Raw genomic sequence first — 24,193 nt, forward strand, 5'->3', positions numbered from 1 at the left:
GAGCCCTGGTTCTCTGAAAGCTCAGTCAGTGCTGAGTCTTAACTTCAGACCAAGTCTCCAGCCCCTAGCATCCTTAATTTTTATTAAATGTTTATGAGTTGGGGATGTTTGCCTACCTGACACAAGTTCTTGGGTTTGATCCCCAGAAGGACCACCAAAATCAAAACTTTAGCTTAATTAAAAATTTATGTCAACCTTTTCTTTTATGTAATTTTTGGACAGTGTCATCTAAAATCTGCCTAACTCACAGGTACAGTTTTGTTGGTTTTTGTTTGTTTGTTTGTTGTTGTTGTTGTTTGTTTTTTTGAGACAGGGCTTCTTTGTATAGCTTTGGGAGGTTATCCTGAAACTCCGTTCTATAGAGCAGACTGGCCTTGAACTCACAGAAATCTACCTGCCTCTGCCTTCTGAGGGCTGGGACTAAAGATGTATGCTACCACTGCTTGGCCCAAGTGCATATTTTCTTACGTGCTTCTAAAAGTGATAGCATTTTAGGTTGTGTTTGGGTCTGTTATTCATTCTAAATTTACTTGGCTTTGTAGGTGTGATGTGAAGTGTGTTGTAGGGTGCTTCCCCACCCTAGTCTTTCTCAGACTTCTGCTTAAGTCCTGCTTTACTGAGTTACCCATGTGCTTTTGTTGAAACTTGCTTGTCTAAATATGTGTGGGCCTATTTCTAGACTGTTTTGTTTCAAGATCTGTTTTATTTGTACTGTTGCCAATACCACAATATTTTGATTATTGTAACTAAAATAAATCCTGAAACCTATTTAGTGTTCTCTAACGTTTCTCTTCATTTTCAGAGGTGTTCTTTGTTGTTGCTTGTGCTTTTGAAGTGCCAGATCCTTAGTATTTCTATGTGAGTTTAAAATTAACTTGTTAAGCCCAATGCATCCTGGTGGCACATGCCTGTAGTCTCATCTAGTTTGTAGTCTAGCAGTTCAGGATGTTGAAACCAGAGGATCATTTGTGACAACTGCTTCAAGCATAGCCTGGGCAACATAGTGTGAGACCCTCCAAAACAACAGAGGTGCTGGAGAGATTGTTCAGTGGCTATTCCAGAAGTCCTGGATTAAGCTCCCAGCACTCACTTGGTGGCACACAGGTATCTTAACTCTACTTTTAGGGGATCTAATTTCCTCTATGGTCTCTTATGGAGGCACCAGGCATGCACATAGTACACAGACATATTCAGGCAAAATACCCATACACATAAAATAACATTAAAAAAATGAAAGACTAGTCTTTCAGTTTCTAAACAAAACAGAAACCCATTGGGATTTTGATTGGGGCTGTTTTGAGTCTGGACAAGAGTCTGGGAAAACATAAAGACAATTTAAATATTTCAAGTCCTGACCCATTGTGTTTCTTTTAGGGCTTCTTTAATTGTCTCAGCAGTGCTGCATTGTTTTCAGCATCTTGTGGGTCTTTGTCGAGACTTCACCCCTAAATATCTTCTACTCTTGAAGCTCTTACGAAATGTTGTCTTAGGCATCTGTGGTGGCACACACCTTCCATCCCAGCTCTTGGGAAACAGAGGCAGGCGGATCTCTGAGTTCCAATCCAGTAAGGACTAGATGTAGACTCCATCTCAAAATAACAACAAAATGACTAAAAAAAGCCCCCCCCAATACTATCTTGTTATTTATTCCTAATTATAGTTAGTTTAGGGAAATACAGACTTCAAAAATGTGTGTGTGTGTGTGTGTGTGTGTTTTGCCTGCATGTGTGTTAATGCACTACCTGTGTGTCTGGTATTTGAGGAGGCCAGAAAAGGACGTTGCATCCCCTAGAACTGGAGTTACAGATGGCTATAAGCCACTGTGTGGATGCTGGGAATCAAACTCATGTCCTCTGGAAAGACAACCACTCTTCTTATTCCATGAGCCAACTCTGTATCTTGAGATCTGTCCCCACCCTCACTTGATGAATACTCTCGATTTTCTTCTATTTCCCTTTCTAATGCAGGTCCTCTATGTAGTGCCCCTCCCCTTTCCTCTCTTGCTTTGAACTGCTCAGAAATTCTGATTCTATGTGGAAGTTTTGGCAGACTTTTTCTTACACGAAAGAAGAGAGGATGGTGTGTGTGTGTGAGAGAGAGAGAGAAAGAGAGAGACAGAGACTGAGACAGAGCGAGAGGGAGCAAATGAGTGGTGACCAGAGGTCAACATTACAACATTAGGTGTTTCTTTATCTTATTTATTTATTTATTTATTTATTTGAGGCAGGGACTCTCACTGAATTCAGACTTTGCTGATTGTGAGACTAGCTGGCTGGCCAGCAAGCTCTTGAATTCTACCTGTCTCTTCACCCCCTAGGGATACAGATGCGAGCCACCACACCCAACTTTGTGTAGGTACTAGGAATCCAAACTCAAGTCCAGAGAGCTGTCTCCCCAGCTTTGGTTTTTGTCTTTTTAAAACAAGAGATAGATTTTATATTAAATTTAGAAATTTTTTCCTCAAGCCTACTTTTCTGGGGATTTTTACTAGGAATCAGCGTTGGAGTTTTCTGCTTACTACAGGTTATACATTTTTTTTTCATTTAGTCGTGTTATGAATCACACTCATTGTGGGTTAGGTTTTTGTTTTGTTTTTTCCTTCTTACAGTTTTTTTCTTTGTGATGCTGGAGATTAGAGACCAGAGCCTTAAGTATATTAGTACTCTACCACTGAGCTACACCCCAGTCAGTCTTGATTATTATTAGTATTGTTTTGTTATTGTAGAGTTAAAAAAGAAGCTCATTTTTATGTAGTTATTTTGTGCATATGCACTATGGTACCGCCATATGGGTCCCAAGGATCAAACTCAGGCTTGGTGGCAGGTGCCTTTCCTCACTGAGCCACAATCTCTTGTTTTGAGACTGGCCCACTGCTAGCCTGAATTTACTTTATAACTCAGGCTGCTCTAGAACTCATGGCTATCATTCTCCCTTAACTCAAGTGTTGGGGTTACAGGTGGGAGCTATAATGCCCAGCTAGCTAGCTTTTCCTCACATCCTCTTCTGAAAAACAGTCTCCCTATGTTGCCTAGTTACTAATGGAACTAGTAGAACTTGTTTTAATCTAGGATGCCCCTCATCTTCAGCCTCCTGTTCATGCCTGGCGCCCGTGGGGCCCAGAAGAGTGTTGAATCCGCTGGAACTGGAGCTAGAAACGTTTGTGAGCTACTATGTGGGATCTAGGAAGTGAACCAGTGTCCTCTTGAAGAGCAGCCAATGCTCTTAACTGCTGAACCTTCTCTCTAGCCCCTGTCTTTAGGTATCTTAAAGGGTTAGGTTGTGAGTTGTATTGTAGCCTTTTGGTTAAGATCCACTATGACATTTAAGTTTGTGAATTGTTTTGTCTTGTTTCTTTTCTCTTGAGAGAGTGTTGCTGTATTGCTCCAGACTGGACTTGAACTTCTGGGGCATAAGTAATTCTCTTGCCTCAAGTCATGATTTGGGAGCTGATTAGTGGCCCAAAGTAGAGGATATTACAGATACGTGCCACTATATCTGGCTTGTTATTTCTTCTTCTTCTTTTTTTTTTAAATAAATTAGCTCCTTATCATTATGGAGTGGCCTCTTTATTACTAGTGTTATGGGGTATCCACCAAAGACTGCTTTGACACAGGTTTAAGCCAGTAGAGAGTCTTTTATTAATTAGCTGTTGACTATATTGGGTGTTTGGGATCCCAATGTAACTGAGCCCTTCTCAGGGTGAGCTTTTAAACACAAAAACCATGTCCTGGGTTGTCATACTTCAGCTAAAGAGAACAGTTAGCTAGAAGTGGAACTATAGAAGTCAAAAATCCAAGATTTGTAGCAGGCTTTCTTTGGGCCACCAACCAGCTCCCAAATCATGACTTGGAGACTTACTAGTTTTGAATGCTTGACGTCAGCTTATGCTTGTTTCTGGCTAGCTTTTTTTCTTTAACTAAACCTGTTCTTCTTCATCTACGCTTTGCCTCAGAGCTTTTTACCTTTTCTTTCCTTCTGTATGTCTTAGTTTCACTGCCTCTTGTGTCTGGCTGGGCCTGGGCGACTCCTTCTCTTTCCCCCTCATTCTGTCCTCTGTCTTCTCTTTTCTCGAGCCTAGATTCCTTCTTCTATTTTTCTTTTTGCCTGCCAGCCACACTTATCCCTTTATTGGCCTAACTATTGGCCATTTAGGTTTTTATTAGACCAATCAGTGTCTTAGGCAAGCAAGGTGAAACAAGTGCAACACATCTTTATATAATTAAGAACATACCCTTACATAAACAAATTTAACACATCTCTACACAGTTAAAGTCATATTCCATAGCATAAATAAATTTAATACATCTTTGCCTGGTTAAAGTAATATTCCACAACAAAGATTAGTACATTTAGAGACTTTCCTGGAACTATGGACTTTGATGGATTAAGTTTTTTTTTTTTTTAATTTTAGCCGGTGGTACTGTCTTCATGCTGAGTTTTGTGGCCTGAGTAGTACTTCTGTCATGGAGTCAGGTCGTGCTAAAGCCTTGGGCCTACTAAATTTGGGGCCCTGTTATACTAGTAACAGTTTTTGTCCTATAATCTACAATACTATTTTAAAAAATTGATAGTGTATGGTGTGTGTGTGTGTGTGTGTGTGTGTGTGTGTGTTACAATGCTCATATAGAGGTTGGTTTGTGGAATTGATTCTCTCCTTCTACCTTTACAAGGGTTCTGGAGATGGAACTCTAGTTGTCCGGTGTGGGTGGCCAGCCCTTTTAAATTGCTATTAATATAGCCCCATTTGCTTTCATCTGATTAGTGTTGAATGATAAGAGTTTTTCCATTTTTTAAAATATACTATATGTTTAATGTGGGTTTCCTATTACTTGGTTGCCCCCCCCCCTTAATTTATTCATTTTGAGCCAGTGTAGGAAGCAGATGAAGTCCAGAGTGAATGTATGTTGTTGACATGGGCACAGCTATGTCAAAGACCTTAATGCCTTATACCCATGGGAGTGGCAAAGGCTTTCCTGGGTGAGGCTTAGAGGAATGGTAAAGCCCTTCCGTGGCCTGTGTGTGGATGTTGATAGTGTGTGCAAAATAATTTCCACCGTAGCTTTCTCCTCTTGGGTATTTATAGCCTGAAGACTGCTCGCTTACAAAGACTGCCCCTAGTGAGGTTAGCAATCACTAGCCTCCCAGTTCAACTGTATATGGTAACCACTGAGCTTCTGGGGTGCTGTGGTTTCCCATTAGGGAACCCAGACTCCAGTTTCCCAGTTTTTCTGTGTCTGTGTCATTCACTAGTCAGCCCTAGTTAGAGTTCCATCTATAGATGTGATAAGATGTATCTCATGCATCCCAGACTGGCCTCAAACTTACTGTGTAGTTGAGAATGATCTTGAATTTCTGATCTTCCTCCCTTCACCCCCTGGCTGCTGAAATTACAGGCCTGTGATTCCATGCTTGTATGTGTTGAGGATTAAACCAAAGCTTTATGCATTCTAGATAGACAAGCACTCTGCTGACTGAGCTACACACCACAGCCCCACCTGGTTAGTTGATGCTTTTTTTAGAGACACCAAACATATTGTTATGTAACCCTTGCTGACCTGGCATTCACTGTATAGCCCAGGCTGGCCTTGAAACTTGAAATTCTCTTCCTGCCTCAGCTTCAGGAATGCTGAGATGACAGGAGATCATCATCATGCCTAGTGAGAACCCTAGTGATCTGCCTTTTAATGGAGAGTTCATTGCATGTAATGATTATTGATGTAATGATTATTGATATGATCAAGTTTGAGTCTGCCATCTTGCTTTTTGTTTTCTGTTTGGCTTGTTTAGTTCCCGTCCTTCCCCTTCCCCTTTCCCCCTTTTGTTTAGTTCTTAGCTTGTATCCGTAAAGCAGTGAGGGTCTACACCTCTAAGTGATATTACAGCAGTTTGCATTTAAGGTCCTTCTAAGAGTAATGCTTCCATTTTCCCACTTGAACATTTGTGCTTTTGTTATTATGCTTTACCTGTATGCTGTAAATCCAATGCCATATTATTTTATCTATGCAAATAGTTATCTTTGTAGGATTTTTAAGTTTTTCAGGGCTGAGGATGGAACTTGGGGCTTCACAGATGCTTGGTATGTGTTCTGCCCGTGAGGCACACCCCAGCCTTTGTACGATTTGTAGATGACAATAGAGTCTTACACTCTTCTCTGTTTAGTATCATTCTAGTACCGTTATTCTCTTACATAGAAACCATATGTAGTCTGTGTAATAGATGTATTATGCAAAACATTCTGTAGTTGTGCTTGAAAAACTAACATTTCCTCTATGGTGATTGTCTGCTAATGAAAACCTACTCTATTTTTAAGACTGCCTTTAATACTTTTTGGAACATAGTTTTGCTCTTTTTAGCATCCTAGGTTTATGGGTTTGTTTTCCCCCTGTTAGTCTTTACAATATTTACTTCACTTTTTCCTTGCTTGTAATGTTTCTGATGAGTCTTTTTTCATCTGGATCCTATCCTGTATGCAACATATGTTTTCTTTTCCTTATTGGTTGTGAGCCATTAGGTTATCTTCATATTTCTTGATGTGTAGGTCATTGAGCTTCTTGGATGCAGATGATAGCCCGTGGCAGAGGGCAACTGTTCACACACCGTGATCAGGAAGCAGCCTTGGAATAATGTACTTGTAAGGATCTGTCTGCAGTGATTTACTTTTCTCAGCTCTGCTCTACCACTTAAGTTTCTAGAACCTCTCCAAAAATAGCACCATTAGCTGGATACCAAGTTTTTGAAACATAAAAAGATTCAAACCATAATTCTAGTTCATATGCTTACTAGAACAAGCTGTGTTAATATAGTAAGCCATTTTGTGACAGGATTTCATTTATTAAGGATTGTATTGTATCCAAGTAAGCAATGAATAAAGTGTAGCGTGAATAATTAGAGAAAGAAAGAACAACTCAGTAGTCACCAGGTGAAGAAAAGAAACATCTTCAGGTTAGAGATGAGCCGATTACAGCTATAAGTCATCGAGTTCTGTTCTTAAATTTCCTGGTGGCTCAGGTGAAAAGAGAAAGGTCATGTTACAAGTCTATGGTGTCTTTGTTTTTGGCTAAAACCTTCCTTTTCTTCGTTTCTGTCTGTTTCACTCACTTGCCTTGAGTTTAAGATAACCCTGCCTTGTCCTTTCAGGTGCGAGCATTGCACCATGACTGACTTTGAAATTTTTTAAGTTTAATTTGAAATTTACTTATGCCATGTGTGTGCACTCATATATTTATTATATAGTACCTTTGTTGAAGTGTTCATAGAATAGAAACAGATCTTGGAGAAAATAGTAGAATAGGTGATTAGTATTTATGTTTCTGTAAGTGATATCACCTTCCTCCAATTGGCATAAATCTTTAATAATAGATAGAAAATGGTAATTTATATTGAGACCTCAGAGTTGAAATATATGGGCCTCCCACCCTTTGAGACAAGGTCTCTCTATGTAGTCCTGGCTATCTTGGAGCTCACTATGTAGGCCATATTAAATTCACAGAGGCCTTTTGCTGCTGCTTCTGGGATTAAAGGAATGTGCCACCATGCCTGGTCTGTGTGGGACATCTTTACATTACATCTTCAGCTAAATATTGATCTTTTTGTTTGTGTGTAGGTGGATTGGGGTGCATGTGTGTGTATGCGCATATGTGTACATATGGAGGTCAGAGGTCAATGAAAGATATCTCAAGTGTTTCTCCTTATTTATTTATTTAATTTTGAGTTAGGGTCTCTCATTTGGCGTGGAGCTCACTGATTAGTTCTACTGGCTTACTAAAAAAAAAAAAAAACCCTAGGGATCCTCCTGTCTCTGACTTTGAGCTTTGGAATTAAAGTCCATAGTCCCTAGCTTTTTACATGGCTTTGGGGATCCAAACTCCAAACCTCTTACTTGTGTGGCAGCACTTTACCAACTAAGCTTTCGCACCAGCCCCAACCAACTCCATCCTGCTCAGGTTTGACTGTTCTTACTATCATTTTTTTTATTAAAATGTTTATTTTCTTTTGTTTAATAATTTGTAGCAGTTTATTAGTTGGTTTCCCTTTCTGAACTTTCTTTTTTTTTTTTTTTTTTTTTTGGTTTTTCGAGACAGGGTTTCTCTGTGGTTTTGGAGCCTGTCCTGGAACTAGCTCTTGTAGACCAGGCTGGTCTCGAACTCCCAGAGATCCGCCTGCCTCTGCCTCCCGAGTGCTGGGATTAAAGGCGTGCGCCACCACCGCCCAGCTCCTTTCTGAACTTTCTATAGCACATTACTAAGTATGCCACACCAACTGTTCTTAAACCTTTCATGGATCCCCACTGTAGGAAAATGAAGTTCAGAATGTTTAGCTTGTATTTAAACAATCAAATTATCTGATCTTACCATTCCAGCTGAGTGATATAGTTGAATCATCAAAAGCAAAGGAATGTAGTAGTACTTTATTCTGTTAAAACTCACTTAACTCATCTGAATCCCACTTCTCTCCTTGATAGCAGATTTCTTTGATGAGTGGCATTCCTCTCCCATGCATGAGGAAGCCGGCGTCCTGTATTTGCCTTAACTGCTCTTAAGCTTCTGTTTCACCTTTGCATTCATCTGAAAATACCCCATGATTTGGGATACATGTTATTTTCTCAGTGCTCTGAGTTCTCTACCTCTGGTCTCTCTCTCTCTCTCTCTCGCTCTCTCTCTCTCTCTTTCTGTCTTTCTCTCTCTCTAGTGTTTTTTGAGACAGGATTTCTCTGTGACCATAGCTATCTTGGAACTCACTATGTTAGGCCAGGCTGGCCTCAGACCCCCTGGATCCCTTGCTCCCCCTAGCCTGCCTGTGCTGCGGAGGCACCACATGATCAGTCCATTTCATTGATTACACTTTTGCAGACTTGTTTCTCTAGCCAGGTCCTTTCTCCAGTGTTAGTACTTTCAGTGTTCTCTTTACAAGTCTCGTTTCTGTACCTATATATAATCTTGGATTAAATTGCCCTGGCTTCAGATGCTCCCGTATGTCCTGTTGATGACTCCCATCACACTCCAGGCTTTAGCTCGGACATGCTTCCTAATCTCAGAAGCAGAATCTGCCCTGAAAAGACCTCTTCAAGCATCTTGAGATCTTTTCTACCACATTCATTGCCTACCTGTTTCCCCTAGTTACAACTCTGGCGTGTTACACTGTAGTGCCGAACCAGAAGTCATTGCACTGTCCCTGTGCCAGTCTGTCTTTCGATCACCTTTACCATCTGAAAGTTTCTACTTTTGCAAATTTCGGGGGGAGATGCTCCATAGAGCTTCTGTAAAGCCTTTCTGATGAGGTCAGCATAGGAACTGACATGAGGCTTTCATACACTGCTTATTTATCTCTAGTAATTTTCAAACTTTTGGGTGACAATATTATTTCTTTTTCTTTTTCTTTTTTTATTATTTATTTATTTATTTATTTATTATGTATACAATATTCTGTCTGTATGCCTGAAGGCCAGAAGAGGGCACCAGACCTCCTCACAGATGGTTGTGAGCCACCATGTGGTTGCTGGGAATTGAACTCAGGACCTTTGGAAGAGCAGGCAATGCTCTTAACCACTGAGCCATCTCTCCAGCCCCGACAATATTATTTCCATACCTAAGGAATGCCTCAAGTGTTTCCTGAGCAGAGAACTATCTTTTTATATCCCTATATAGAGAAGAATAATGGAAATTTCAAGATACTGACCTTGAAGATTGGAATTATGTGACCGCGAGGTGAATGGCAAATGGTTCTAGAAGATGGTACAGGCAGGATGGACTGGTTCTTCTCTGCAGTGTCTGCAGGAAGACAGTGGCACCGCTAGTGCCTTGATTTTAGCCCATTGATTTCAGACTCTGGGCATTAGGTCCGTTTGATATTTTGGGCTGTGGTTTCTTGAAGTCATAGAAAGCTAAGAGCAGCTTCTTGGCTGCTTTTGGCTTTTTCCTCTCTCCCATATGTATTTGGAAATCAGCTGGCTAACTTCCATGAAAAGCTTTGATTGGATGTTTTGTGTTTTGAATTAGGGTATTTTACTATATTGCTCAGGCTGGTCTTGAACTAGAAATCTTCTTGTCTCGCCTCCTGCTAGCCCAGCTGTGTATGTTCTTGGTAAGTTTTTAGAGTGAATATTTTTATAAAAAGCAGCTGTCATGTATTGGTAATAATAGTATTTTTGATAGGCTCTATACTAGGTATTTTTTTATACTTTTTTTTATTTTATTGAGCTCTATGTTCTTCTCTGCTCCTCTCCCTGCCTCTCCCCTCCCCTTCAACCCTCTCCCATGGCATCCATGCTCCCAGTTTACTCAGGGGATCTTTAGACTGGTATTTTACATGTAGCATTTAATCCCCGCAGTAGCTTCATGTGGTAGGTAGTGATTAACCGCTGAGAGACTTGAAGACTGGATAAATAGGGAGAGAAAGCAGACGACCGGAGTCTGATTTCAGTCGTTTATTACTTAATACTTTCAATCTTTAGTTTACCTGTCCATGAGACTGTTATAACAGCACCTCAAACACAGAGATTCACAAAACATGCATTTGAACTGCGAAGTTTATGGGGGCATTTGAGGTATTTTTCAAGTTTAATTAAATCGGAGGGTTGGGCTTGTAGCTCAAGGTAGAACACTTGCCTAACACTTTCAAGACCTGGATTCTGGTAAAGAAAACACAAAAATGGATGTTATATGCTACTCAGTCAAGTAATCGAATTTGTTTTTAAAGAATAAATGAGCCCTGCATGTCTGGTAAAAATTAGCGACATAGAAAATGGTAAATTTATGCTAGAAAACAAAGGAAATAAAATTGACTACTGGTATTTTATTTCAAATAATGCAAGGAAGCCACAAACTGTTATCTTTTCTCTCCACCCAAACCTAAAATAGAATGACCAGGCTAAAATGGTGTTTATTGGAATTTGTTGGTTTTGTCTAAATTCCTTTAAGTTCATAGACTTGAGGGTCCTCCTCATCTTTCTATCAAGTGTTCTTTTTTTTTTTTTTGGTTTTTTTTTTTTTTTTTTTTTTTTTGGTTTTTCGAGACAGGGTTTCTCTGTGGCTTTGGAGCCTGTCCTGGAACTAGCTCTGTAGACCAGGCTAGTCTCGAACTCACAGAGATCCGCCTGCCTCTGCCTCCCGAGTGCTGGGATTAAAGGCGTGCGCCACCACCGCCCGGCTCTATCAAGTGTTCTTATAACTTTCTAGAAGCAGGTTAGTTGTTAATGTAAGCCTTTTAAAAATAATAAACATGCCATTTCTCATCAAACATGTTTAAGAGGAGCTGGAGAGATGACTCTGTGGTTAAGAGCACTGGCTGCTTTTCCAGAGGATCTGGGTTCAATTCCTGCAGCCACATGGCAACTCACTCATACCTGCCTGTAATTCCAGTTCCAAAGCTTCTGACATGCTCACACAGACATACATGCAGGCAAAACACCAGATAACATATAATAATAGTAATAATAATAATATAAAAATAAAAATAATTAAAAACCATGTTAAAAACATAACCATCTATGTATATGCCTATTTGAAAATTTAAAAATGATGGATCTAAGCAGTCATATTCTGAGCAGGTGGTGGAGCACTAAAGAGGTGATGGCTTGGTAATGTGGGGTCATATGCCAGCTGTGAAACATGCTGTGCACACAAGAGAGAAGTAGTATCTAAATACTACCTCCATAGGGACGGGGGCATTTGAGCTATGCCTTGAAAGAGAATTCGAATTCAGAAGGTGCACAGTAAGATACAGCAGTTTGGGTAAAGGTTATGAATGACAAGAACACGGACATGATTGCAGGAAAGCCAGTACTCCTTGAAGGTTTTAAAACAAAACATCAGACTTCACTTTAGATTTTCAGTTTAATTGAAAATGAATAGAAAAATAAATAGAAGAATCCGTGTTGTATACTGTGTAGAGATACTTTGTGATTTCGTTAAAGGCTTTCATGAGGGTTTAAGTGGAAATGACTTCTTTGATGCCTTTTTTTCCCCCCTGTGTAGACCTGGCTGTCCCAGAACTTATTCTGTAAACCAGGCTGGCCTTAAATTCACAGAGATCTGTCTGCTTCTGCTACCACACCCAGCTATGCCATTATTCTTTTTAAAAATCGTAGTTTTGTTGTGTATTTATATCAGAAATTCTTTGCTCTGGTACCACCATCAGGGCTGTTCAGCTTAAACACTGAAACTGTACCATTCCTTCCATAGTGGATGCTCCTGGGACACCAAGTATAGTTTGTAAACTGGCACACACACACTGGTGGCTTATTACAGATCTGCAACAAGGCAAACATACAAGTCGAATGTGTCGAGAGGTTCATCTCCCTTTGGCAATACCATAACATCCAAATGTGCAATTATTGAACTTAACAAATAGGATTCAGAGCATAGAACAGTCCACCTGCTTTTCACTTTATACAGGTTTTATTTATAGTTAAACTTACAAGCATATACACAAAATTTCACATATGCAAATATTTGCATTGTGTGAAAACTCATTGCTTATTATGTCTGCCTGGCTGTTTTAGACTTTAAACTCCTAAAAGACTTATGCCTAATCTCTTCAGTATCCAAAAGAATATTTTCATTGCTAGAGGACTGACTTTATGAACTGCAATACCTATTTTGGGACATGTGCAACTGGTTATAAAATATTAATATTACTCTTTTGACTACTTTGAAAACAGATAGCATCATCTGTTGGACTAGAGCCTTAGCTTTTACATAATTTAGATACAAGAATTGGAAACCCACCACACTAGTGTAATTTCCCATTAGAATTCTTATTTGTGCTTCTTTATATTTTGAAATAGTTGTACAAGAAAACTTCCTGCTTACAAAAAACAAAGCCCAAAACAATTTCTATAAAATATGTTTGTTGTAGAACTCTTTCTGGAATAAGCACCCAGACACCAGGGAGAGTGGAAGAGAAGAGATGTCACCAGTACACTGAAGCCAGCACACCTGAAAGCTTTCCATGCTGGGTCTAGTTTGTATTTTCCTTTTATACTCTAAAACCACAAGTGGGGCAGGCAAGCAAGATCTTAGAGAAGTGTACCTGGCAGTCAACAGGTTGTTAAGGGCAGCGACCCATTGTTTCAACTGCTTGTCCAGTCATTCTGTTCCTGGTAGTAAAGTGAAGCCATGCTTGGCACATAGGCAGTATGAGCAGTACTTTAAGTAAGTTGCTAAATAAATCAGTATCTAATAATTGTTTTTTCTACCTTATTTGCTTTTCATTAGCCTTCTTTAATTTGTAATTCTTGACTTTGTCTTTAATTGGTGAGTCAGTATAATTGTCTGGATTAGGATCTAGGTTGTGTTTCTTTTTTTTTTTTTTTTTTGATTTTTCGAGACAGGGTTTCTCCGTAGCTTTTGGTGCCTGTCCTGGAACTAGCTCTTGTAGACCAGGCTGGCCTCGAACTCACAGAGATCCGCCTGCCTCTGCCTCCCGAGTGCTGGGATTAAAGGCGTGCACCACCACCGCCCGGCTAGATTGTATTTCTTAAATTTTATCCTTTTCAATCATTTTTAGATTTTGTTTGTATGTGTACATGCATTTTAGGAAATACTTTGTAGTTTTTTTTTTTTTTCGAAGAAAGGACTAATGTATGGCCTTAACTCTCTAGGTAGTCAAGGATGACCTTGAGCTCCTGATCTTCCAGCTTTGTCTGCTAGACAAATTTTATACCAACTGAATCGCAACCCGCCTTTATGCTTGTGATAGAGTTAAACTGTGTGTAGCCCTGGCTGACCTGAACTTGCCATGTAAACTAGGCTATCCCTGAACTACCTATTCCTCCCAAGTGCAGGGTCCCACTATGCCTGGCTTTATTTGACTTTAAAGAGTGTGTGTGTGTGCACATGTGTGTGGGTGCCCTCGGGGACCAGAGAGTGTGTTGGATGTTTTGGTGTTAGAGTTACAGGTGTTTGTGAGCTACCCAACATGAGTGCTGGCAGCTGTATTAGTCAGGGTTCTCTAGAGGGACAGAACTGATAGAATGGATGGGTTGGCAACTAAGGTTAGCCATTCCAGGACCCAAACTCTGGTCCTCTGAAAAAGTAGTGAGTGCTCTTAACCACAGGCCATCTGTCTAACTCATTATCCAGCATTTCAGTGTGTGCCCTGAAAGAGTGGTCTGTGGATAGGCCACCATATTGCTGGACCCATCTTCATTATTGTTGATTGCCTTAAATGTTTGCTACTTCATTATTAGAAGCAGATTATTTATGTTACATCTTACAGGCTAACAAATTGTACCACCGTTTGAGGAAAGGTTGTTCTAAATGACAGTTACTATTTAGTAGATGAAGGATAATTAAATTGTTGAGTTTAAAAATTTTTTAATCTCGGGGGCCGGAGAGATGGCTCAGTGGTTAAGAGCATTGCCTGCTCTTCCAAAGGTCCTGAGTTCAATTCCCAGCAACCACATGGTGGCTCACAACCATCTGTAATAAGGTCTGGTGCCCTCTTCTGGCCTGCAGGAAGAATATTGTATACATAATAAATAAATAATTTAAAAAAAATTTTTAATCTAATTCTTTATTGACCCTTTGGGAATTTCACATGAATGAGCCCTAACCCTGTTCACCTCCTAGTCTCTCTGTATCCGCCCCTTACCCCTGCAGCATGTCCCAAAAGAACCTCTCCAAAGTTAATTAGAAACAAAACAGAAAAACAAAAAAACACTTCTCTCCTCCACCTTTCCAACACTTCTTCAGTCATCCCAGTGGCTTTGGGGGCTGAGGCGTGTCACGCAGTATATCCTTTTGTCTAGTCAGCCCTACCCACAGATTTTCATTGTGAGAAGTCATTGGTCTGGTTCAAGGCCTCTGGCACACCATCATCCCTGGATCCTCACCAAAACTCCTCTCAGATATCCTGCTGTTGACCCAAGTCCTGGAGATCTTGTAGCTGTCCTTCCACAAGAGCAGTCCCTTCATATACTCCAGCAGGTCCTAGATGGGGCAGATGTTAGGATGGGCCAACCAAAAGGCCCACACAGTGTGGGTCTGAGTGATAGCTGAGCTGGTCAATCCCAACACTATGACCACCCCCTCAGGCATGGGGATAGCCAGCTCTTCGAGGCCCATGCTGGCAGGGCCAGCGCTACCGCACCTGTGGTGAGGGCTGGGGCAATCTCTCCTGAGTGCCGAGGAAGGGGGCAGCTCTCTCTTGGTGGGTAGGGCCTGCTCTCTTGCTGCAGTATCTAACAGGGGACAAGGCCAACTATCCTAGACCCAGTGAGAGGTGGTGCTGGCTCAGCATGAACCTCAGACTTCAACACACATGGTTCATGTGACCTCTCTGGTAACACAAGCCATGGACATCATCACAGACTCATCTGCAACAGGAACACAGGCTCAGACATGGCTCTTGGCAGCAGCTGAGGCCTAGAAATCACCATGGCCTAGTGACAGAACAGGTCCCCCAGATCAGTATGGCTCTGGCAGCAGCAATGTTCTTGGACATCATTATGATTTTAGGTGGCTTTCCAGACCCTGGGCATCCATCCACATAGCCCCTGGTGGCAACAGAAGCCACAGATATCAACACAGACCTCTGCTATAGTAGGACCACAGATCCAGACATGGTTCTCAGCTGCAACCCAGGCCCAGACATCACCAAGACACCTTGTTGCACAGTGCAAGTCACTTAGATCTGTATGACTCAGGCTGCAGCATGATCCTCTGATCCCCATCTGCATGGCTTTGGTATATATTCGGATACCAGGAGCCATGTATATCAACCCAGACCCTGGTGGCGATGGGGCTCAGACTCAGATGTCGTTATGGCCCTAGAATGATAGCACAGACCATTCACATTAGGATGGTCCTGGTGGCAGCATGGTCCCTGGATACCAAATGGACTCAGTTTTCTGACCAGACTCCGATCATCCTCACGGCTTTCAGTGGTTATTGAAGCCATGGACATTAAACAGACCCTGGTTGCTGCAAGGACCATGGACCCAAACATGGCCCCTGGCAGCAGCTCGGGCTGGGGTGTCATCATGTCCATCTGTGGCAGCACAGGCCACTCAGACCAACATGACCCCAGTGGCAGCACAATCTTTGGACACCAACGGGGCCCCAAAACGGCATCCCCATGGTCTTGGTGGTGACATGGGCCACAGACATCACACAGATCCCGACTGCAGTAGTACCACAGACCCAGACATAGCCCTAGGCAGAGCCCAGGTCCAGGCATTACTCTGGTCTCAGGTAGCAAGCAGGCTATCAATACTAGTCCATTTCTCTCAGCCCTTGCTTCTTCAGAACTTCCTCTTACTACAGCACACACAGGAACCATCTCCAATTTCACCATCGTATATTTGCTCATCATATTGACAGCTATGGCGCCGAGTGGGCATGTGGATACCTTCAGGCAGGACGGATCGTGAGGACCGAGGCTGCCCCGTGAGCTTCAACCCTCCTGAGCCTGATTTTTTTTTTAAGATCTTCACTTTTTTTTTTTTTAAATCATATAAAGACTAACACGATCTTTTTTACTAGGTGGACAGTCTTGAGTAATCCATTCAAGGTCTCTTAGTCCAGCTTAATGAAGCCTGTGTCCTTTGAGTGCTGTCAGAAACACTGACAGCACGTGTCCAGCCCAGATTTCTGGGTCAAACCATGGTGGTTAGAGCAAACGTGGCAAGAGTGAGAACCCTGGCTGAACTTCCGTGAAGACTCCAGTAGAGTTGCTGGGGTCCCATCTTGCCTTCAGACAGCCAACAAGAAAAAAGGACGAATTTTTGATTTTCACCCAGGTTAATTCAGTAAACTTTCAGGGACACATTTACTATCTAGGCTTTAAAAGGAAAGTTGATGAGTCTGGAGAGATGGCTCAGCAGGTAAGAGCACTAGCTGCTCTTTGAGAGGTCCTGAGTTCAATTCCCAGCAACCATATGGTGGTTCACAGCCATCTGTAATGGGATCTGGTGCTCTTTTCTGGCATGCAGACAGAGCACTCATGCACATAAAATAGAGAAATAAATCTTAAAAAGAAAGAAAGCTGACCTCTGACTTTTAAAACTTTTGTTTGCATACATGCTATAGTATTGAAATGTTTAAAAATATGTGAAATGTGAAAAGGGGCTGAAGAGATGGCTCAGTGGTTAAGGCTGTTCTTCCTGAGCAACCAGCAACCACATAGTGACTCACAATCATCCATAACGAGATTGGTGCGCTCTTCCGGTCTGACCTGCAGACAGAAAACTGTATACATAATAAATAAATCTTTAAAAAATAAATATGTGAAGGAGAGTAAATATATTATCAGGTTCTTAAAGGTTATCCCTTTATTTAAAAAAAAAACAAATGAAACATCTGAGAAATTTAATCTGTGGAAACTAAAGTCTAGAATTATCCTGCTACTTAAATTTAGTATTCTCAAGGATCTGCAAAGCATTCCAAAGCCTAATTCATTTTCTTCTTTTTCTTTTTCCTTTCCTTTCCTTTTTCTTTTTTCTTTTTCCTTTTTTTTTTGTTTGAGTTGCTTTTAAAATTCAGAAATCTTAATTTGGATTTCTGGTGAAATAATTATTTAGTTTCTTTTGGAAAATACTGGTTCACAAGCACTTTCCAACAGAAGTGTTTCTGAAGATAGGTAATATTTTTTGATCAACTTTGTGTGTGTGTGTGTGTGTGTGTGTGATGATGGTGGGTGGGTCATCACCTTGTAAAACACTTCCCCTAGATTAAAATGTTAAAGGTTTGTGCAGAAAGTAAGGCTCACTCAGTGCTCCTGAAGACTGTGCAGTGACTGTAGGATATCACTGGCTTCTGTGCCTGATTAATACTTCACTAAAGTAGTCAGAGCCTTCAGAAGAGAAGCAGAAAAGTTAGTGGGCATTTGGAAAGGTAAAAATTTGGTATTATGATACAGAATTGATTGATTTTTTTTTTCTGTAGCCTATCTGCAAATGTCCTTTTCTATTTTCTCTTGAATTGTTCTAGAGAGCGCCTTACTATTCTCCAGGTTTATTTATTTATTTATTTTAATTGATATTTATTGAGCTCTACATTTTTCTCTGCTCTCTTCCCTGCCTCTCCTCTCCCCTCTTCAGTCCTCCCCCAAGGTCCCCATGCTCCCAATTTACTCAGGAGATCTTGTCTTTTTCTACTTTCTATTTCCCATGTAGATTAGATCTATGTAAGACTCTCTTAGTGTCCACATTGTTGTCTAAATACTCTGGGATTGTGGTTTGTAGGCTGGCTTTTTTTGCTTTATGTTTAAGAACCACTTATGAATGAGTACATGTGATAATTGTCTTTCTGTGTCTGGGTTACCTCACTCAAAATAATGTTTTCTAGCTCCATCCATTTTCCCGCAAAAGTCAAGCTGTCGTTATTTTTTTCTGCTGTGTAGTACTTATTGTGTAAATGTACTACATTTTTCTTATCCATTCTTCAATCAAGGGGCATTTAGGTTGTTTCCAGGTTCTGGCTATGACAAACAATGCTGCTATGAACATAGTTGAGCACATGTACTTATGGCACAATTGAGCATCCTTTGGATATATACACAAAAGTGGTATTACTGGGTCTTGAAGAAGGTTGTTTCCTAATTTTCTGAGAAATCGCCACACTGAAATCCAAAGGGGTTGTACCAGCTTGCATTCCCATCAGCAATGCAGGAGTGTTCCCTTTTCTCCACAACCTCTCCAGCATAAGTTGTCATCAGTGTTTTTGATCTTGGCCATTCTCACAAGTAAAAGATGGAATCTCAAAGTTGTTTTGATTTGCATTTCTCTGATGACTAAGGATGTTGAACATTTCCTTAAGTATCATTCAGCCATTTTAGATTCCTCTGTTGAGAGTTCTCTGTTTAGGTCTGTACTCCATTTTTTTTTGATTACGTGAACTTTTGGTTCAATTTCTTGAGTTCTTTGTATATTTTGGAGATCAGACCTCTGTCTGATGTGGGGTTAGTGAAGATCTTTTCCCATTCTGTAGGCTGTCGTTTGTCTTGTTGACCGTGTCCTTTGCTTTACAGAAGCTTTTCAGTTTCAGGAGGTCCCATTTATTAATTGTTTCTCTCAGTGTCTGTGCTGCTGGGGTTATATTTAGGAAGTGGTTTTCTGTGCCAATGCATTCAAGGTGTACTTTCCACTTTTTCTTCTATAAGGCTCAGTGTGATTGGCTGCATGTTGAGGTCTTGATCCATTTGGACTTGAGTTTCGTGCATGGTGATAGATATGGGTCTATTTTCATTTTTCTACCTGTTGATATGCAGTTATGCCAGCACCACTTGTTAAATATGCTTTTTTTTCCATTTGATATTTTTGCTTCTTTATCAAAGATCAGGTGTTCGAAAATGTGTAGATTTGATATCTGGGTCTTCTATTCGGGTCCATTGATCTTTCTGTCTGTTCTTGTGTCAATACCAGGCTGTTTTCAGTACTGAAGCTCTGTAGTAGAGTTTGAAGTCAGGGATTGTGATGCCTCCAGAAGTTCTTTTATTATATAGAATTGTTTTGGCTATCCTGGGTTTTTTGCTATTCCAAATGAAGTTGAGTACCAATCTTTCAAGGTCTTTGAAGAATTTTGCTAGGCATTGAGTTGAATCTGTAGATTGCTTTTGATAAGATTGCCGTTTTTACTAGGTTAATTCTGCCTACCCAAGAGCATGGGCACACCACTTTCTGGTGTCTTCTTCAATTTCTTTCTTCAAAAATTTAAAGTTCTTGTCATACAAGTCTTCCACTTGTTTGGTTAGAGCTACTCTGAGATATTTTATGCTACTTGTGGCTATTGTGAATGGTGTTGATTCTCTGATTTCTTCCCCAGCCCCTTTATCATCTGTACAAGAAGGCTACTGATTTTTTTATTTTAATTTATTTATTTATTAAAGATTTCTTTCTCTTCCCCGCCACCGCCTCCCATTTCCCTCCCCCTCTCCCAATTAAGTTCCCCCCCCAGCCCGAAAAGCAATCAGGGTTCCCTGTCCTGTGGGAAGTCCAAGGAACCCCCACCTCCATCCAGGTCTAGTAAGTTGAGCATCCAAACTGCCTAGGCTCCCACAAAGCCAGTGCGTGCAGTAGGATCAGAAACCCATTGCCATTGTTCTTGAGTTCTCAGTAGTCCTCATTGTCCGCTATGTTCAGAGAGTCCGGTTTTATCCCAGGCTTTTCCAGACCCAGGGCAGCTGGTCTTGGTGAGTTCCCAGTAGAACATCCCCATTGTCTCAGTGTGTGGGTGCACCCCTCGCGGTCCTGAGTTCCTTGCTCGTGCTCTCTCTCCTTCTGCTCCTGATTTGGACCTTGAGATTTCAGTCCTGTGCTCCAATGTGGGTCTCTGTCTCTGTCTCCTTTCATCGCTTGCTGAAGGTTAATATTCAGGAGGATGCCTATATGTTTTTCTTTGGGTTCTCCTTTTTTAGCTTCTCTAGGATCACTAATTATAGGCTCAATGTCCTTGGTTTATGGCTAGAAACCAAATATGAGTGAGTACATCCCATGTTCCTCTTTTTGGGTCTGGCTTACCTCACTCAGGATAGTGTTATCTATTTCCATCCATTTGTATGCAAAATTCAAGAAGTCCTTGTTTTTTACTGCTGAGTAGTACTCTAATATGTATATATTCCATACTTTCTTCATCCATTCTTCCATTGAAGGGTATCTAGGTTGTTTCCAGGTTCTGGCTATTACAAATAATGCTGCTATGAACATCGTAGAGCATATACTTTTGTTGTATGATAAGGCCTCTCTTGGGTATATTCCCAAGAGTGATATTGCTGGGTCCAGGGGTAGGTTGATCCCGAATTTCCTGAGAAACCGCCATACTGCTTTCCAAAGTGGTTGCACAAGTTTGCATTCCCACCAGCAATGGATGAGTGTACCCCTTTCTCCACAACCTCTCCAACAAAGGCTATCATTGGTGTTTTTTATTTTAGCCATTCTGACAGGTGTAAGATGGTATCTTAAAGTTGTCTTGATTTGCATTTCCCTGATCGCTAAGGAAGTTGAGCATGACCTTAAGTGTCTTTTGGCCATTTGAAGTTCTTCTGTTGAGAATTCTCTGTTCAGCTCAATGCCCCATTTTATAATTGGGTTGGTTAGCCTTTTACGGTCTAGTTTCCTGAGATCTTTATATATTTTGGAGATCAGACCTTTGTCAGTTGCGGGGTTGGTGAAGATCTTCTCCCAGTTAGTGGGTTGCCTTTGTGTCTTAGTGACAGTGTCCTTTGCTTTACAGAAGCTTCTCAGTCTCAGGAGGTCCCATTTATTCAATGAGGTCCTTAATGTCTGTGCTGCTGGGGTTATACGTGAGAAGTGGTCTCCTGTGCCCATGTGTTGTAGAGTACTTCCCACTTTCTCTTCTATCAGGTTCAGTGTGTTCGGACTGATATTGAGGTCTTTAATCCATTTGGACTTGAGTTTTGTGCATGGTGATAGATATGGATTGCCATTTTTACTAGGTTAATTCTGCCTACCCAAGAGCATGGGTACACCACTTTCTGGTGTCTTCTTCAATTTCTTTCTTCAAAAATTTAAAGTTCTGGTCATACAAGTCTTCCACTTGTTTGGTTAGAGCTACTCTGAGATATTTTATGCTACTTGTGGCTATTGTGAATGGTGTTGATTCTCTGATTTCTTCCCTAGCCCCTTTATCATCTGTACAAGAAGGCTACTGATTTTTTTTTTTTAGTTAATCTTGTATCCTGCTATATTGTTGAAAGTGTTTATGAGTTGTAGAAGTTCCTTGGTAGAATTTTTGCGGTCAGTGATGTAAACAATCATATCATCAGCAAATAGGGAGAGTTTGACTTTTTCTTTTCCAATTTGTATCCCCTTGATCTCCTTTTGGTGTCTTATTGCTCTAGCTAGGACCTCAAAAGCTATATTGAATAGATATGAAGAGAGTGGACAACCTTGTCTTTGTTCCTGATTTCAGTGGAATCACTGGGAGTTTCTCTCCATTTAGTTTGATGTTGGCTGTTGGCTTGCTGTATATTGCCTTAACTGTGTTTAGCTATGTTCCTTGTATCCCTGTTCTCTCCATGACCTTTATCATGTAGGGATGTTGTATTTTCAGCATCTAATGAGATGATCATGTGGTTTTTATTTTTCAGCTTGTTTATATGGTGATTACATTGACAGATTTTTGTATGTTGAACCATCCCTACATCTGTGCTGTGGAATGAAGCTGACTTGGTCATGGTGGATGATGGTTCTGATGTGTTCTTGGATTTGATTTGCCAGTATTTTATTTAGTACTTTTGCATCAGTGTTCATGAGTGAGATTGGTCTGTAATCCTCTTTCTTAGTAATGTCTTTTTGTGGTTTGGGTATCAGGGTAATTGTAGCCTCATAAAAAGAGTTTGGCAATGTTCCTTCTCTTTCTATTGTGTGGAATAATTTGAGGAGTGTTGTTATTAGTTCTTTGAAAGTCTTGTAGAATTCTGAGCTGAAACCATCTTGTCCTGGGTCTTTTTTGGTTGGGAGTCTTTTGATGACTGTTTCTATTTCTTCAGCAGTTATAGGCCTGTTTAATTTGCTTATGTGGTCTTGATTTAATTTTGGTAAGTGATATTTATCCAGAAAGTTGTCCATTTCCTTTAAGTGTTCCAATTTTGTGAGGTACAGGTTTTCACAATATGACCTGATGATCCTCTGTATTTCCTCCGTGTTTGTTTTTATGTCCCCCTTTTCATTTCTGATTTTGTTAATTTGGATATTCTCTCTCTGCCTTTTGGTTAGTTTGGATAAAGGTGTCTATTTTGTTGATTTTCTGGAAGAACCAACTCTTTGTCTCATTGATTCTTTGTATTGTTTTCTTTGTTACTATTTTGTTGATTTCAGCTCTCACTTTGATTATTTCCTGCCATCTAGTTCTCTTGGGTGAGTTTGCTTCTTTTTGTTCTAAAGTTTTCAAATGTTCTGTTAATTTACTAGTGTGGAATTTTTTCAGCTTCTGTATGTAGGCGTTTAGTGCTGTGAACTTTTAACACTCCTTTCGTTGTGTCCCATAAAGTTGGGTATGTTGTATGGTCATTTTCATTAAATATTAGGAAGTCTTTCATTTCTCCCTTTATTTCTTCCTTGTCCCATTGATGATTCAGGTGAGCATTGTTTAATTTCCATGTGTTTGTGGGTTTTCTGGAATTAGTATTGCTGTTGACTTCTAGTTTTATACCATGGTGATCTGATAAGATACATTGGGTTATTCCATTTATTTTTTGTATTTGTTGAGGTTTGTTTTGTTACCGAGTATGTGGTCAATTTTTTAGAAGTTTCCATGAGGTGCTGAGAAGAAGGTATATTCTTTTCTGTTTGGATGGAATATTCTATAGATGTCTGTTAAGTCCATTTAAGTCATAACATCTGTTAGTTTGTAGTAATAGGAGCGGCGGGGCTGCGTCCCCAGCACCCTGGCCGCCTGGCTAGCTTATGCTACGAAATAACAACACACAAACTGTATTCATTTAAACACTGCTTGGCCCGTTTCTATCTAGCCTCTTCTAGGCTAATTCTTACATATTAATTTAGCCCATTTCTTATCATCTGTGTAGCACCGGTCTTACCGGGAAGATTCTAGCCTAGGTCCATCCTGGGTCAGAGCTTCATCGCGTGCGTCAGCCTGGGAGAGAGGAGCACGGCGTCTCTGCTCCAGAGAGCAGAGCTGTCGAGTCTGAGCTCACTTCCTCTTCCTCCCAGCATTCTATTCTGTTTACTCCTCCCACCTATGTTTTAACCTGTGAGAGCCAAGCAGTTTCTTTATTGCTTAACCAATGAAATCAACAGATTGATATATGACACTCCCACATCATTAGTTCTCTTATTTCTCTGTTAAGTTTTGTCTGATTGACCTGTCCAGTGGTGAGAGTAGAGTGTTGAAGTCTCCCAGTATTAGTGTATTGGGTTTAATGTATGATTTAAGCTTTAGAAGTGTTTCTTTTACATATGAAGGTGCCCTTGTATTTGGGGCATAGATGTTCAGTATTGAAGTTTCCTTTTGATGGATTTTTCCTGTGACTAATATGAAATGACCTTCTTTGTCTCTTTTGACTGATTTTTAGCTTGATGTCTATTTTGTTAGATATTAGGATAGCTATACCCACTTATTTCTTAGGTCCATTTCATTGGTATATTTTTCCCAACCCTTTACTCTGAGACGATGTCTGTCTTGGAGCTTGAGATGTGTTTCTTGTATGCAGAAGAAGGATGGATTCTGTTTTCGTATCCAGTCTGTTAGCCTGTGCCTTTTTATAGGTGAGT

General features: G+C 40.5%; 1 protein-coding gene and 1 pseudogene across 8 annotated transcripts in view; one reads left to right on the forward strand and one right to left on the reverse strand.

The window, feature by feature from the left end:
- Ralgapa1 (Ral GTPase activating protein catalytic subunit alpha 1) overlaps positions 1-24,193 on the forward strand; it is a 237,244-nt gene that overhangs the window by 5,938 nt on the left and 207,113 nt on the right. The window lies entirely within an intron of this gene.
- LOC121452396 lies at positions 16,518-16,687 on the reverse strand (annotated as a pseudogene).

Source organism: Microtus oregoni, unplaced genomic scaffold (genome assembly GCF_018167655.1).
Source record: "Microtus oregoni isolate MIOR12 unplaced genomic scaffold, Mior012 000009F_ref0000495, whole genome shotgun sequence".
In the NCBI taxonomy this organism is placed as follows: domain Eukaryota; kingdom Metazoa; phylum Chordata; class Mammalia; order Rodentia; family Cricetidae; genus Microtus; species Microtus oregoni.